Here is a 6,371-nt window from a genome sequence, read left to right on the forward strand (position 1 = left end):
TTTTTTTATGAGAGATATATGGGTCGTAGCATATAACTTAAAAATTACATAGATCTTCAATATCTTTCTTTTTGTATTTTTCTCTTTTTTTTTCAGGAAATATCATTTTTTTTTTCAAAATAAGAACTCAAGATCTAAACAATAGATAGTATCTCTCATGATCAATAAAGGCTCGAAGGCTGTTTTCTCAGTCCTCTCCACTCACTCACAAAATATGTGTGAGTTTAAAATTTTAGGCACTCTTATAAGGTATATCTTGGGCCATATACTTTAATACCTGATTTTATCACAATGGTTAATCACTCAAAAAGATTTCATAAATCATATTTTTATATTGATCAGAATATTAAAATTGACTTTTTTTTTTTCAAATAAAAATTTAAACATTCTTAAATAGATTAATGCATGTTCTAATTTAAATCTTTCAAACATGTAAAGTATGACATTTTTGCAAAAATTACTAAGATACAAACAATAAACATGATTTTATTTTAAAATAATATATAATTTTTTTATTTTTTAATTTTTTTTTATAAGTTTGTTTTCCCCTAAATCAGAATATGACATTGTCCCTAATGTCAAAATAACTATTAATAAAGAGTACATAATGAAAGAGATATCACCTGGAATTTTATTGAAGACAACAAACTGAAACAAACGCAAACCAATCCACGACTTTTGAATCAATGATCCAACTTTCTTTTCTTACTGCTTGATTGTGACCAATTGATCTTTGTTATCATCGGATCAGGCTTATGAACAAAAGCTTCCAAATCATCAATTAATTGGTCGGCAGTCGAAGCACAGATGAGCATCCGTCGTGAATTTTCTGAAATGAAATTCTGTTCCACAGCTTTATCAAGAAATGTCAACAAACTGTCATAATAATTATTGATATTCAACAAGCCCACAGGTTTATTATGGATATTAAGTTGTGCCCAAGAAACAGTGCGAAAAATTTCTTCTAATGTACCAAAACCACCTGGTAGTGCGATAAAAGCATCAGAATTTTCAATCATTTGAGTGATTCTTTCATACATAGAAAAAACTTTTAATTCCTCCCCAATCGTAACACCTATAATATTTCCTTCAGCTAAAGCTGTAGGAATAATACCCAAAACCTGACTACCTCCAAGATGAGCAGATGTTGAAACAGATCCCATTAACCCAATATTACCTCCCCCATATACCAAGTGAATTTTTCTTTCAGCCAATATCTTTCCAAGATTATTCGCTGCTTCTACAAACACTTCATTTTTTCCAGGACTCGACCCACAAAATACACAAATATTTTTCAATGTTTGTGCAGAGGATATCAGCCATGTTTTTACTTTTCTTTTTGGTATGCGAAAATATAGAGAAAGATGAGAGATTTTATAGGGGTAATATGTTATCATGACAAAACTATGGGTCAAAGCTGTAATCAGAATAAATAGTAAAAACAATAATGACACACATGCATATAAACAGTAGTGTGATTGTGGCTCACAATTTTCCTCTGGTTTTACGTCCAGAAACGGCTTCAACGCCTTCTATGAGTCGAGGATATGCTTCCCATCCAATTTTCTTATAAATTAGCAAACATGGTCTTTTTTAGTCGGATTCCCAAGGCTATGACGCTCATCTTGGAATTGTTTCCATAAACGGAGAAGTTCAATATGCACATGTCCACTAGAATGCGTCTTAAGAGTCAATAAGATGTTATCTAAAGACTCCTTACTCAGACCATTCTTAATGAAACCAATTTTATCTTCTCTGTTATTGGAAACACATCCCGAAGATCTGCATCGTATGTCACAAGTCCATCTTGCACACTTATGACAAACCCCTAAACTTTTGGCCCTTCGTTTTTTTGCATAAGTGCTTTTTCCTAATCCAGGCAAATACCGAATGAGCAATGATTGTGGAACTTCTCCTCCTAATCGGACCTTAGCTTCTATTACAAGACGAATATCTTCTGGAATTCCTTTTTGCATTAGCAATCTCAATCTTTCACACCTTCCTGCATAAATTTTTCTTAGAACATTTTCAGAAACAGGGAAAATATTTACAAATTTTTGAGAGAATTTCATCCATTTTGAAAAGAAAAAAAATGATTTTTTTTTAATCAACAATTGTGGGAAACTGATTTAACCGACTATGAGAGTCACGGAGTACCGTTATCCGTCATTTAACCGGAAAAATAAAAAGATTAAGAAAACCTGAAATAAAAACAAACAAACTTAAATGCAACACCAAAAAAAATAAAAAAAAATCATGGATCAGGAAAGGGAAATAAACTCTTCTTAAAAGATTTCATTTTCTAAAAATGGTTTAAGCCTTTGTCCATTTACTTTAAAAATATCACCATTTTTAGGATTTTCAATATCCACAACTCCATAAGTATACACATGCTTTACAACATATGGGCCTGTCTATCTTGATCGTAATTTTCCTGGGAATATGTAAAGTCGAGAATTATAAAGCAAAACTTTTTTACCAATCTCATAAGATTTTCTAAGAATTGTTTTATCATGAAATGATTTGATTTTTGCTTTATAAATCCTTGAATTCTCATACGCGTCATTTCTGAGTTCATCAAGTTCATTAAGTTGCAATTTACGCAATTTTTTGGCATCATCCATGCTTGCAATTTAAAGTTTTGATCGCCCAATAAGCTTTATGTTCCAATTCCACAGGCAAATGACAATGTTTTCCATAAACCAACCTATAGGGAGACATATTCAATGATGTTTTAAAAGCTGTTCGATATGCCCAAAGTGCATCATTAAGTCGCAGAGACCAATCTTTTCTATTTGAGTTAAAAGTTTTTTCCAAAATTTGCTTTATCTCCCTATTAGCTAATTCAACTTGTCCATTTGTTTGAGGATGATAAAGAGTAGTTACTTTATGAGTAATACCATATTTTCTCATTAATGAAGCAAATGATTTATTAACAAAATGAGTTCCCCCATCACTTATCATGGCTCGAGAAATTCCAAATCTACTAAAAATATTTTCTTTTAAAAATTTGATGACGATTTTATGATCATTTGTTCGACATGGAATTGCTTCTATCCATTTGGAAACACAATCAACTGCAACTAAAATATACAAGTATCCAAACGACGGTGGAAAAGGTCCCATAAAATCTATTCCCCAACAATCAAAGATTTCAATTTAAATAATAGGATTCAAAGGCATCATGTTTCTTTTTGAAATCGCACCCAATTTTTGACAATTTTCACAGATCTTGCAGATTTCGTGGGTGTCTTTAAATAAAGTGGGCCAATAAAATCCACACTGCAAGATTTTTGCAGCTGTTTTCTTTGAAGAAAAATGTCCTCCGCATGCTTCTGAATGACAAAATTTAATGACACTACTTACCTCATTGTCGGGTATGCAACGTCGAAAAATTTGATCCGGACAATACTTGAACAGATACGGATCATCCCAATAAAAGTTTTTTACCTCATTCAAAAATTTTCTTTTATCTTGAGAACTCCATTGCGGTGGCATTTTTCCTGTCACAAGAAAATTTACTATGTTAGCAAACCAAGGTGTAATAGTAACTGAAAATAAATGTTCATCAGGAAAATTATCGTTAATTGGTGTCATTTCACAAGATGATCTTGTTACTAGTCTCGATAAATGATCGGCTACGACATTCTCGGTTCCTTTTTTATCTTTGATCACAATGTCAAATTCTTGGAGCAACAAAATCCATCGTATCAGTCGTGTCTTTGCATCCTGTTTGGTCAACAAATATCTAATAGCAGAATGATCAGTAAACACAATAGTCGTTGATCCAATCAAATAAGAACGAAATTTATCTAATGCAAATATTACAGCAAGTAGTTCTTTTTCAGTTGTGGAGTAATTCATTTGAGCATTTTTTAAAGTTCTACTTGCATAATATATCACATAAGGCTTACCGTTTCTTCTTTGACCCAATACTGCACTGATTGCATAATCACTCGCATCGCACATGATTTCAAATGGTAAAGACCAATCAGGAGGTTGCATGATAGGAGCTGATGTTAAATGTCGAATGATTTTATCAAAAGCATTTTGACATTCTTGAGTCCACTCAAATGCAGTGTCTTTTGTTAAGAGGTTACAAATGAGTTTAGAGATTAAACTAAAGTCCTTTATAAACCTCCTATAAAATCCAGCATGTCCCAAAAATGAACGAATTTCTTTAATGATTTTTGGAGGGGGTAAATAGGCAATGACATCAACTTTTGCTTTATCAACTTCAATTCCATGAGATGACACGACATGTCCCAAAACAATTCCAGAAGTAATCATGTAATGACATTTTTCCCAATTTAAAATAAGACCTTTTTCCTCGCATCTTTTTAAAACTTTTTCCAAATTTTGAAGACAATTATCAAATGTATTCCCAAAGACAGTTAAATCATCCATGAAAATTTCCCAACAATTTTCAACCATGTCGCAAAAAATGCTTAGCATACATCTTTGAAATGTTGCTGGGGCATTGCATAATGCAAATGGCATCCTTCTAAATGCAAATGTTCCAAAAGGACATGTGAATGTAGTTTTATCTTGATCTTCGAGTGCAATGGGAATTTGATAATAACCTGAATATCCATCAAGAAAACAGTAGTATGGATGACCTGCTACTCTTTCTAAAATTTGATCCAAAAATGGTAATGGAAAATGATCTTTTCTAGTGGCGTCATTTAATTTTCTATAATCAATACACATCCGCCAACTAGATGGGACTCGACTTGTTAACAATTCACCTTTTTCATTTTTTATCACTGTGATGCCATATTTTTTTGGAACTACTTGTGTTGGGCTTACCCACTTACTATCAGAAATAGGGTAGATAATCTCAACATCAAGTAGTTTGAGAACTTCAGTTTTCACAACATCTTTCATGTGTGGATTTAATCTCCTTTGTGGTTGTTGAGATGTTTTAGCATTTTCTTCTAAATGAATTTTTTGAGTGCAAATTAGTGGATTAATGCCCTTGAGATCTTTTAGTGTCCAACCAATTGCATTTTTATGTCTTTTAAGCATATCAACTAATTGACCTTCTTGATCACTTTCTAGTTTGGAAGAAATTACCACCGGATATGTTTCATCTTCTCCAAGAAATGCATACTTCAATTCTTCTGGCAAGGGTTTTAACTCCAATATGGGTGGTTCGTCTTTGTTTGCATCAAATTATTTCTCTGATCCTGGATATTTTCTTTAATAGTTACAATTGAACAAATATCTAATTGATCACGAGTACTCCCTTCTTGAATGTTTTCTTCTACAAGAGTTTCAATAAGATTTTCATCTTCACTTTCATCTCCTTTGTCATGTGATTGCTTACAAAGATTAAAAACATTGAGCTCCAAGGTCATGTTACCAAATGACAACTTCATTATTCCATGCCTGCAATTTATAAGAGCATTAGAAGTTGCTAAAAATGGATGACCCAGAATTACATGAATTGCATTACAAGCTTCGATAGGTTGTGTATCTAAAACTATGAAATCGACAGGATATACAAAGTTATCAACTTGGACCAATACGTCTTCTACCATACCTCTTGGCACTTTAACAGATCTATCGGCAAGTAAAAGTGTTACCGAAGTAGATTTTAACTCGCCTAGATTGAGTTCTTGATAAACTGAATATGGAAGTAAATTCACACTAGCTCCAAGATCAAGCAAGGCTTTTTTAATCTTTCGTTCTCCAATAATACATGAAATAGTAGGACAACCAGGGTCTTTGTATTTCAAAGTATTATTATTTTGAATGATTGCACTTACTTGTTCGGCTAAAAATGCTTTCTTTTTCGCATTCAATTTTCTTTTCACAGTGCACAAGTCTTTCAAAAATTTGGCATATGATGGTACCTGTTTTATTGCATCTAATAAAGGAATATTAACTTTTACTTGTTTAAAAATATCATATATATCAGAATTCAAATTTGATTTTTTGTATTTTTCAATGCATGAGGGAATGGTGGTGACACTGTCTGTTGAACCTCCTCTTCGCAAGTTATGGGTTCCACTTCCTTACCCTTTGGAGTTGATTTATCATCATCTTCACAAGGTTCAAGAATGGATTTTTCCACAACCTTACCACTTCGAAGGGTAATAACAGATTTTACCTGATCCATCGGTTGAGTTCCAGAAGTTCCAGTTTGTGAATGATGATCCTTGGGATCAGGCAGAGGTTGTGAAGGAAATTTACCTTTTTCATGAACATTAAATGCAGATGCAAATGTAGCAAGAGTATCTTTCAAATCTGTCATGGTTTGAGCAGTTTGAGTATTGATAGACTCTTGCTTTGCAATGAAAGAATTCAATGTATCTTTCAAATTTCTTTTAGGTGGAGGAACATAAGGTGCATAATTTTGAAAATTT

The 6,371-nt window shown here is 32.6% G+C and overlaps 1 pseudogene; it reads right to left on the minus strand.

Moving 5' to 3' along the window:
* Window positions 1–640: 640 nt before the first annotated feature.
* On the minus strand, window positions 641–6,124 carry LOC142541600 (uncharacterized; annotated as a pseudogene).
* Window positions 6,125–6,371: the final 247 nt, after the last annotated feature.

This window comes from Primulina tabacum, chromosome 4 (genome assembly GCF_025594145.1).
Source record: "Primulina tabacum isolate GXHZ01 chromosome 4, ASM2559414v2, whole genome shotgun sequence".
NCBI lineage: Eukaryota > Viridiplantae > Streptophyta > Magnoliopsida > Lamiales > Gesneriaceae > Primulina > Primulina tabacum.